We start from the raw sequence: 10,959 nt of genomic DNA on the forward strand, positions 1-10,959 counted from the left end.
ATTGTAGACCTTCAGCATGTTTCGAAGTCTTCAAATCGCCTGCGTACTCTCCAATCTGCGGACATTCCAACTTATCATTTTCATGGTTCTAGGTCAGCGTGCCTCTTGGTCACTGCCGATATTAGAAGGGAACAAACATTATGTTGTTTATTCATGATCCCTAGTGAATCTTCCATTCTCGAAACGCTAGAGTCCAAAAAGACTATCGCGAGCCTTTTCTTTTTGTCCAATTGTGCAACAAGGCTTTCCTCAAGATCATGGTCCATTTCAAATTGGCCAACACCACTCGAAGATCCCATGGAGTTTATTTCCATTTTTTTAGGAAATCATTCCAAATTAAATCCCAAGATTGGATTTATTTTCTTCCTTAAATCTACCCTAACATCCTCCCCTTGATTTCTCCCCAAATCATGGCTTGTCAGATTTCTTTCCCAAAATTCATCATCCCCTACCTTCCAAAGCCAGACACTATTCTCAACCACAACTCTTCTAGATTGCACTTTCAAATGTTAGTTCCATCCCAGCTCCAAAACCTCATCCCCTTTTGTTAATTGGACAAGAAAAAAATTGTCATTACGTCCCAACCATTCATAAAGAAAACAAAATAAAGTCAACCTCTTATATCGAAAGGGGACATAAGTTGAATTTGATTAGGATAACATGATCTTCTTTTTTCTTTTCAATGGATTCTTGGTATCCACCTCTACTCTAAGATGCAAGAAACTCATGAATCCTTTACCCAGAGGTTTCACATCAGACTCCGCAAAACGTCCAACAAATTTTCCCAGTTGTTTTGCCACACTTTTCGAAAAGAAACCGGGGTAAAGCTCATGAACCTGAATCCAGAAAGGTGAAAATACTAGAGGAACTTACATCGGGTCTTCATTATTCTCTAAAAAATGATGAATCAACAAATGGTTATTGAAAGTCTATGGGGCCCCTTCCAGTACACGTTTGATATTCATCTCATCGAAAAACTTGAAAAGAAAATTTTTTTTCTCCAAATCTGATATTAGTACTCCCCTTAAGGGATGCCAAAGATTTGGCATAGTATTTTTCATAGCCGAAAAATAAACAATACACGCTGTTAAGAAGTAACCAACCAAACATAACTCGTAAGTCGATTTTTGTGCCTCCCGATCTATTGGCAACGAAATTCCAGAATCTTTTTCATCCTCAAGATTTAAAGCCTTCCAATTCCTTCTCCATCTTGTCTTCTCAGTAGAACTAACATAAAGAAAACTTAAAAAAGACGAAACAAAACTTCAAAAAAAAACAAGAATACCAAAACACAAAATAAAACCAAACGTGCTACCAAGAGCAAACTTTTTATTCTTGGGTGAGCTTCTTAGGATGAACTTCTCATAAGCTTTCATAAAACACAAAATTTTTAAGAAATTATTCCTATAAGCTTCTAACAACTACAAAAACCATCAACTATCTACTCAAATTCCTAAAAAAAAAAAATTTCTAACCAAATACTCAAAGTCCTATTGGAAACCTAACTTTGTAAAAATTCTTAAAAATTGTAAAATTGTTAATTATAAATCATAAAATTCTAAAATTATTTTTTGGCATTATAAATATTATAAATCATAAAAATTTGTTAGAGAATGTTGTTATATATGAGATATATTGTAATTTAGGAGATGCTTTGTTATGTATCATATATAGTTTATGGTTTTGGTAGTTGTTAGAGAATATTATTGGGAACCTAACTTTGTAAAAATTCTTAAAAAAATATTAATAAAAAATTTTAAAATTTAGAATGCAAAAAAATGAAATTTTATGATTTTTTGTAACACCCCTTACCTGTATTCGAAGCTGGGACAGGGTTCGAGGCGTTACCGGATTTAAACAATCACAAACATGCAAAATCGGGCCATAAAATTTCATCCAAATTAAAACTTTTCAAACACATGTAAATCGTCCCTTATACAGGCCTTCGAGGCCTAAAACATACATCGGGGTGGTTCGGGACTAAACCAAGGACTTTAGAAAGCTCTGGGAAAACTTAGAGAAATTTTCATGAAACATGGTCACACGCCCGTGTGGACATAGGGATACGCTCGCGTGTCTTCAACACGCCCATGTCCTCAGGCCGTGTAACTCTCTGTTTATGACATTAGCAAAACAAAATGATCCACACGGCCAAGCCACACGCTAGTGTGCTAGGCCGTGTCCTCCACACAGCTGAGACACATGGCCGTGTCTCTGCCCGTGTAGCCAACACTTAGGCTATTTTCCAAGCCTTATGTTGTCCTTAATTCTCTCCCATACTTATACACATTATAGACACATTATAGCATCAATTTAATGGTTAATCATCCTTTAGTAAAATTTCGTTAAAGCAATACATGTTGTCATACATGTGTTTATTACCTATACTCATGTTACACCAAGTTAGACATTCCAATTCACATTCTACAATTGTCCATATTCAATCATTATCAACTTACTACCATGCCACACATTCATTCCATGGCCACGACCACCTCAAATGGTCTTAGAGCATTCATCATGTACATGAGTTATACTAATCATTCATAACAACCAATTATAAACACATCACAAACATTAACACATAGCAAGAATAATTAGGCTTACAAGCCATAACCATTTAAGCCACATCTCATGGCCATATACAATAAATCAATATAAGTCTATTCATTTGGCTAATCATAACAACATCTAACATAAAAACTAGTCCTTATACATGCCACTCACTTGAAATTATTTAATACACATATGACAATACTCCGGAGTTGTTGGCTTGATAGTGTGAAGCTGCCACGGACGGTCTCCAACCCCGAGCTGGCCAAAGAACACTAAGGAAATGGAGATAAGGGAGTAAGCTTAAAGCTTAGTAAGTCCATATGAAAATAATAAGCAAACTATCAGCATGATTCCATGAAAATGTAATCATAATTACACTTTTGATGATTTTCTGGTCATGCTATTTTCTCGAGTCATAGTTACTAATTTATTTATATCTGGAGATAAAAAACTCCAAATTAAGATACCTTAATTTTCTATGAAACTAGACTCATATATCTTCTTACCATAAAATTTTTGGAATTTTTGGTCCAGCCAATAAGTATAGTTTATTCATTAAAGATACCACTATTACATTATCCAACAATTCCAAACTCTCTTCACTAAAATTTATTTTTCTCATGGTACAAGACTCCAAATTGAGAAGCAATAATTTTTATAGAAACTATACTCACATATATTCTTACCATAAAATTTTTCAGAATTTTTGGTTTAGCCAATTAGTATTGTTTATTCATTAAAAATACCCCTGTTTCACTATCTGATAGTTCCGACCTATCTTCACTAAAAATAGTTTATCTCATGGTATAGCTCTCGGATGTTGTCCCCATCACTTCCTTTTGAAAATAGACTCTTTAAGTATTTTAATCATTAAAATTATGACCCATAATTATTTTTTAACAATTTTTAATGATTTTCCAAAATCAAAATAGGGGATTTCAAAATCATTCTGCCCCTATCCCACAAAAATCCAATTATCACAGAATATGAAATTCTTTTGCCTTCACTGTTTCTTTTATGAGAGAATAGGCTCATTAAGCTATAATTTCATATCTTATTCAACCTCTAATTCAATTTCTCCCATTTTTGGTGATTTTTTAAAATCACACAACTATTGCTGTCAAAAATTATTTTATTACAAAATTTCACTTTTACATAATTTCACTTACTCCATTCTATCTTACCAAAAGATTCGCTCAACTATTGAGCACATTGCTAACAACTTTTCACATAGATATACGTGTACTTATTCATCACATGGTCATGTACATATGTATTTTCACTTAGTAAATTTCCCGTTGAATTCATCGGAATAATAACTAATACCCGGTGGCCTGTGCATATACCACCCTTGCAACCGAAGCTCTTTGGTACGCATAGTAGCCTGCACTTAGTACTACACATGATACCTATTAATCTGGTACATATAGTAGCCTGCACTTAGTACTACACATGTGACTTAACCATCTGATACACGTAGTAGCCTGCACTTAGTACTACACACAAGATCGAAGTTAACGGGTACGCATAGTAGCTTGCACTTATTACTACACATGCGACCTACCAATCTGGTACACATAGTAGCCAGCACTTAGTACTACACACGTGACTTAACCATCTGATATACGTAGTAGCCTGCACTTAGTACCACACACATGATCGAAGTTAACGGGTACGCATAGTAGCCTACACTTAGTACTACACATGCGACCTACCAATCTGGTACACGTAGTAGCCTGCACTTAGTACTACACACATGAATTAACCATCTGATACACGTAGTAGCCTGTACTTAGTACTACACATGTGATCGAAGTTAACGGGTATGCATAGTAGCCTGCACTTAATACTACACATGCGACCTATCAATCTGGTACACGTAGTAGCCTACACTTAGTACTACACACGTGACTCACAACGGATCATTTGTATCTCTTTTATTCTGAAGGTTCAATCGGGAAATTCTTCACTTTTCAACATTTTACTAACTCATTCTTAGTCAATTTCGATTCGTAGTTTACATCAATTGGTCATTCTATAGGCAGCCACATCTCATATAACAACAAAAGATAATAACATAAAAAAGAATCGAAATATTATTTACATACAAACTTACTTGTTTCAAAGAAATATCATATTCCATCAAACTTCCAAACCTTTATTGGACGTACTCGAATTGTGGCTTCATTCACATAGCAATATCTCATAATCAAATGGCATTGCAACATTTTCATCATAATAGAAAAACATCAACAAAATGTTATATCATCAAAAGAATCACATAATATCAAATTATTCATATATATATATATATATATATATATATATATATATATATATATATATATATATATACTTACAACTCGTGCAATATTGAAGCATTAGCATTCAAATACAATATTGCATTCTTAAAATCACATGAACTAACCTTGGGTTCGAGTACGACTATATATATTCTGATTTAGTCCATAATCTCATTCATTTCCAATCTATGCCCGAATCTCATTTTCCTTGATTTGTAATACCACATTTAGCTTACTAATTAGTCACATTATTCATATGGGTCCAAAAATCAACTTTTACAAATTTACATTTTTACCCCTAAACTTTCACATATTTTCCCTTTGGCCCCTAGGCTCGTAAAATGATTTTTACTCAATTTCCTTGCATTTTAAGCCTACCAAATCATTTTCATAACTGTAGCAGCCCCTAATTTCCACTAAATCACACTTTTATGACAAATTTTATAACTTTTACTAAACGGTCATTTTTGACAATTTCACCGAAAATCACTTAGTAAAAGTTGTTTATGACACATCGTTCATTAATATTCTACCATCAGACATCAAAACACATGCATTTCATCCATGGGTAAATTTTTAAACACAAACCCTAGCTCAAAATATGGGTAGAAATGAGTAGATCTTGTTACGAGGATTTCAAAAACGTAAAAATATTTAAAAATGGGGCTAGAACGAACTTACAATCGAGCTTGGAAGCTTGAAAAACCCTAGCTATGTCTTCTCCATGCTAGTTTCAACCATGGGGTAGAAGATGGACAAAAATTGGCTTTTAATTTTGTTTTTAATTCATTTTAATTACTAGATTACCAAAATACCCCTAACTTAAAAATATTTTATTTCACCCATTCAATGTCCATTTTTGTCCAACAAATTATCCAATGATCTAATCACCATTTAAGGGCCCCCAATTTAAAATTTCATAACAATTAGACACCTCTAACATGTAGAACTCAACTTTTACACTTTTTGCAATTTAGTTCTTTAGACCAAATTGAGTGCCCAAAAGTTAAAATTTTCAAACGAAATTTTCACGAAATCATCTCGTGAAATTTTAGACCATAAAAATATAATAAAAACAAGTTTTATTGTGTTGGATTTGCAGTCCTGAAGCCACTGTTTCGACTAGGCCCTAATTCGAGATGTTACAACTCTCCCCCCTTTAGGGATTTTCGTCCCCGAAAATCTTACCAGAAGAGTGGTTCGGTTTTCACATAAACTCCACTATCTCATAATCATTGTTGAAGAACCTTTACTCAGGCTATGTTTAATACTTAGCTCTTTAATTTCTCATACTAAAGTCATGAACAATTCTGTGTTATACGACGCATTAATCGAATCTTGACTTCTATCAGAGAACTCATGTATACAAGGGTCAAACCCATACCTTCATAGAATATGTATATACACATCATACTTGAATCCTCTCGGATTCAAATGGCGTAGCCAGTCCGATCAACATGGCCTTAAGTTCTCTATCATTTTATACAGCCTGACAGTTCACTAGTTCGATCTCTGGTCATCATTAAAATTCAGAGCCTCAATTAGCTTTTTCAATAATTCACTATATAAATCTCGGATCGCAATCCAATTAACAAAAACTAGCATTTTAAAAAATTCAACAATCTCAAAGATACTTAATCCCATAAGTCTGATGAGCAAAAATTCAGTACTTACCGACATGATTTGCAGATTCGTCAATTACTTAACAACAAGTCATATGACATCTTTCTCTTTCAAAGATAGGAATAACTTTAATATGAAATCTATAGTAATCTCATTCTCAGAGATCATACCATAACTATCTTATCATCCTTTAACAATTCAAGTCAGCTACACTATCTCAACTTAAGTCTTTCTATGACAGCAGACACTTTAAGCTATCACACTGCCCTTCTTGTCTTAAAACACATCATTGAAAATCAAGAAGTCTTTGCTCAATGCAGACTAAACTAGTTTTAAGGCTTCAATTAACAATATTCTCGTATATTCAAATCGTTACCAACATGTAGTAGACCATTCAACTTTCACAAGACAAAAACTTTATCATTCAAAGTAACTTTAAATCGTATCAAAGTCTTCTAAGACATATACACTTTCATTCAGACTATCTTTCTTTTACCCGGAGAGATAAAATCTTATTCTCAGACTTGGAAAAGGAATTCAGACATAAATATCCCATTAAATCTTTCAAACAATAACCCATACAAACTGAACAACCAAGTCGGTCTTAATTATTACTTGATAAAGTTTTAGGAAATCCTTCCTTTCAGTTGTCAAAACGATTTAACATGTAATCATGCAAAAATTCACTCATCATACTAATCAAAGTTCATTTCAATTATATTAGCTCAAGGTAATATAAATGTTCCCAATCGAAGGCATTAACTTGATTAACTTTCTTGAGAAAAGAAATCCATCATACAAGCCGATGCTAGCAATTTCACCACTTATGCCTTTGCCGATGTCAAATCCTTCACGAAGATTTAGAGAAATCCAGATACTAGAATTACCACATTACTATAATCAAAGCATAATCATAGTCACATTTGACATGATTATCACAACTGAAAAACACACTGTAGATATGAGCCATGATTGATAAATTCTGGATATAGATAACAAGAAAACCAGGATTAAGAAGTCCAAGATAGATAAATCCAAGATACAATATCATAATGAAATACCTAAAACAAAGCTCGTAAGAAAATATGGAAGATTACGATAATTTCCCAGAAGAAGGAAGTCCAGAAGAATACATCATTCAAGCCCACTAGAACCAAATGCAACAAGGATAATGTACCTTCCTATATATTTATATCGAACAGAGCATCCATTAGAAGGAACATAATCATAACATCAGGTACATTATCTCATAAAATCCCAACAAACGGAATGTAATAAAATGCCAGAGCGAAAATAGAGGAATACAAATTATATACCAGTCAGACTATCAATACTTTCGTCTTATTCCAAGATTAGAAAACATTTTCGCACGATAACAATTTATCTGAAAATAGATAGCCCCAGCAATACTTTCGAGAGTAAATGAACTCATAGAGTACCTCAAGAGAGACAGTCATAATCTGCTTACTATAATTACCATATTCCAATATCTTACATGTCAAGATTTATTCCTCCAACTATTTCTATTATTACAAATCCCACATTATGATTTTCATTGAAGAAGATTTGTTCTGAAGAAATTCCAGTTAATACGTTTCTCGACATCGTACTTTACTATCTCTGTCTTTGTAGCACCCTAAACCTGGCCCAGAAGTTATGGCCGGATCCGGCATGCCACATCAAAAACGTTAAAAAAAAAATTCCATTCTAAGTCCAGAAAATTGTACTTGATGTTCAAAAGATTAATTCATTAAGGGTTAAAGTGAAGGGAAGCTATGCACCAGGTAGGAAACCGGAAAAGAGGTGGTAAGTCCATTGGACTGCTTAAGTACCAAGCTCCCTTCGGATCCAATCCTAGACATGCATACTGCCATTGCCACACCTTAACGTCATGGATATTTCTAGGAAACTAATTTGATTAAGTCATTTTTTGGAAAAGTGATTAATTTTGGAAAATACTTTCATTGCGGAAGCTTTGCTTGTTGTCGTGTTATTTTGAAATCAACTGTTGTTTTTGAAAACGAGCCCTAAAGCTATCCAATTTCAACAGTTAAAATAAGTATTACCTATCTTAGCAATACATATTAAAAACCATCAAAAATAAATAAGCGGCCTTATTACATTTAAAAGACCAAAACCTCAAACGTAATTAAAAGGATGTCCAGTTCACCAGAAGAAAATCAAACTTTCAGAACGGGTGGCCACTCCGAATTCCCTCACAGCTCCAAGCCCACTATGGTTGGGGATTACCTGCGTGGATGAAAATAAAAGGGATGAGTTTGGGGAAAACTCAGTGTGTAAAATAACCCAACCATAGTCTAAATCAGCTCAACCCACAGAAACAGAATAAGTTGGCCTTAGCCCGCAATGTAATCGAATAAAGCCCATAGGCCCATAATGAACGTAGCAGATATTACATGTTTATGCAGAAACCCAACCATATCCAACCGTATACACCCCCGTACCAACCTTACACCGTGTGGGGAGACAACTCGACCCACCCAACCGCTACACACCATAGAATTTGCAGCATGGCTGCCAGAACAGATAATGTGACAGAGTCACCAGATACAGATAATCGTGGCAGAGCCACCAGAACAGATATATGTGGCAGAGCCACCAGATCAGATATTTGTGGCATAGCCACCAGAACGCTTCCTCCATAATATAACCCATGTCCCCATGCAACAAATATATAATCATGGCATCCATCATACAGAATCAGATTACTATGCTTTTCAGTCAAAATTAACCCTACGGGTATAACGGTAATTTTGCACCTAGGGGTATAACAGTAATTTTCCATACATAGGGGTATTATAGTAATTTAGCTACTTTCAGGGTTTTCATGCATATCCTAACTATTTACGTACTATCAGAACACTTACCGCACATACTTACCGAATTGGGCCTGTTGGCCCATGAACTCGATCTTTGGCCCATTAAGCCCAAATTATCAAAATGTATGAAATCGCGCGTACTGCAGTTTATTACTTTAGATTACCAAATATACAAACCCAACTATTTTACGAGCATTCGCACACTCGCAAATTCCCAAATACCGACTTTTCAGCATTTCAGCTTTTCGGCTTTTGCCAATCTAGTCTATGAGAGGGTGTCGATTACACACTGCTTATGACGATATGTCGACGAGATCCACACACGAACCGCCTACAATTGGATTACTAACACGTTAATCTAACTATTCAAATACAAACTATGTATTAACCCCTTACAATATTCGGCCAACCACACCTACAGATCATAGTAAGCTTATAAGAAATCAATAAGCAACTCATTAACAAATTTTTGTCAATGTTTACCACATAATCATAATTTCACTGCAAGCTGTCTTCCTGAGCAACAGTCACTAAATTATTTATAACTAGAGCTACAAAACTCCAAATCAAGTGCCGTTAATTTTCCCTGAAAATAGACTCATATATATTCTATCCATAAAATTTTCAGAATTTTTGGTTTAGCCAATCAATACCAGATTTTTCTCAAAGTTTCCCATGTTTCACTGTTTGACTAATCTGACCACCCTTCATTACGAATCAAATTTCTCATTGTACAGAATTCAAAATATGTTCTTGTTTATTTCATTAGAAACTAGACTAAATAAGCTTTAATTACATAATTAATGCAGCTTCTAACTCATCTTCCACAATTTATAGTGATTTTCCAAAGTCACGTTACTGCTGCTGTCCCAAGCAGATTTATTACCAAATCACTCTTTCACACCTAACTTGCATGCTTGTTATTTAAACATGTATATCACCAATCAATCATCACATATTTATTATTTTACTTAAGTATAATCTCCATTTCATCATTTTAAAGCACAACATGTTAGCTGATTTTTCCCTTTAACATCTAAGGCACATGCATGCTTATTTGTTTGGCTCAACTTCACCTATCTTCCATTTTTCATCAAAAGAACATGAAACAACAACCATTTCCTTCATTTTAATTCATGACTAAATGCTCACAACACAACTAAAAATCAAAATATGCTTCAAGAGTTAAGGTAGAATCAAGAAGAACTCATGAACCTCAAAATAGAAGCAAGGTACCAAGAACTTACCTTCCATTTTCCTCCTCCTAATGACCAAATACTCAAGAGCTTTCTCCTCTCCTTTCTCTTCTCTAACTTTCATCTATGATGAACAAAGATGGACAAAACTTTGTTCTTTTCACCCCTTTTTCTTTTAATAAAACTTCATATTTCATCCATTTAATTCTTTAATACAAAAGACATGAAATTCTTATCATGAAACATTTACCTAACCCATTATCATGAAACATTTACCTAACCCATTATCATGGAACATTTACCTAACCTATTATCATTGAACATTTACCTAACCTATTATCAATTTGTACCATAAATTATGGATATCAAGTGTACATTTTGTCTACAACAACATGATGGCTGGCCACTTCATGTAAAATGGGAGGTTTGTCATGCAAATCC

At 34.2% G+C, this 10,959-nt stretch overlaps 1 long non-coding RNA gene across 1 annotated transcript; it reads right to left on the minus strand.

Moving 5' to 3' along the window:
- Positions 1-8,490: 8,490 nt before the first annotated feature.
- Positions 8,491-10,738, minus strand: LOC128285598 (uncharacterized). Its single transcript, XR_008276092.1, has 2 exons — positions 10,570-10,738; positions 8,491-8,732 (listed from the first exon to the last, which is right to left on the minus strand). It is a non-coding gene; the product is annotated as an uncharacterized LOC128285598 (long non-coding RNA).
- Positions 10,739-10,959: the final 221 nt, after the last annotated feature.

This window comes from Gossypium arboreum, chromosome 1, assembly GCF_025698485.1.
Source record: "Gossypium arboreum isolate Shixiya-1 chromosome 1, ASM2569848v2, whole genome shotgun sequence".
Classification (NCBI taxonomy): Eukaryota; Viridiplantae; Streptophyta; class Magnoliopsida; order Malvales; family Malvaceae; genus Gossypium; species Gossypium arboreum.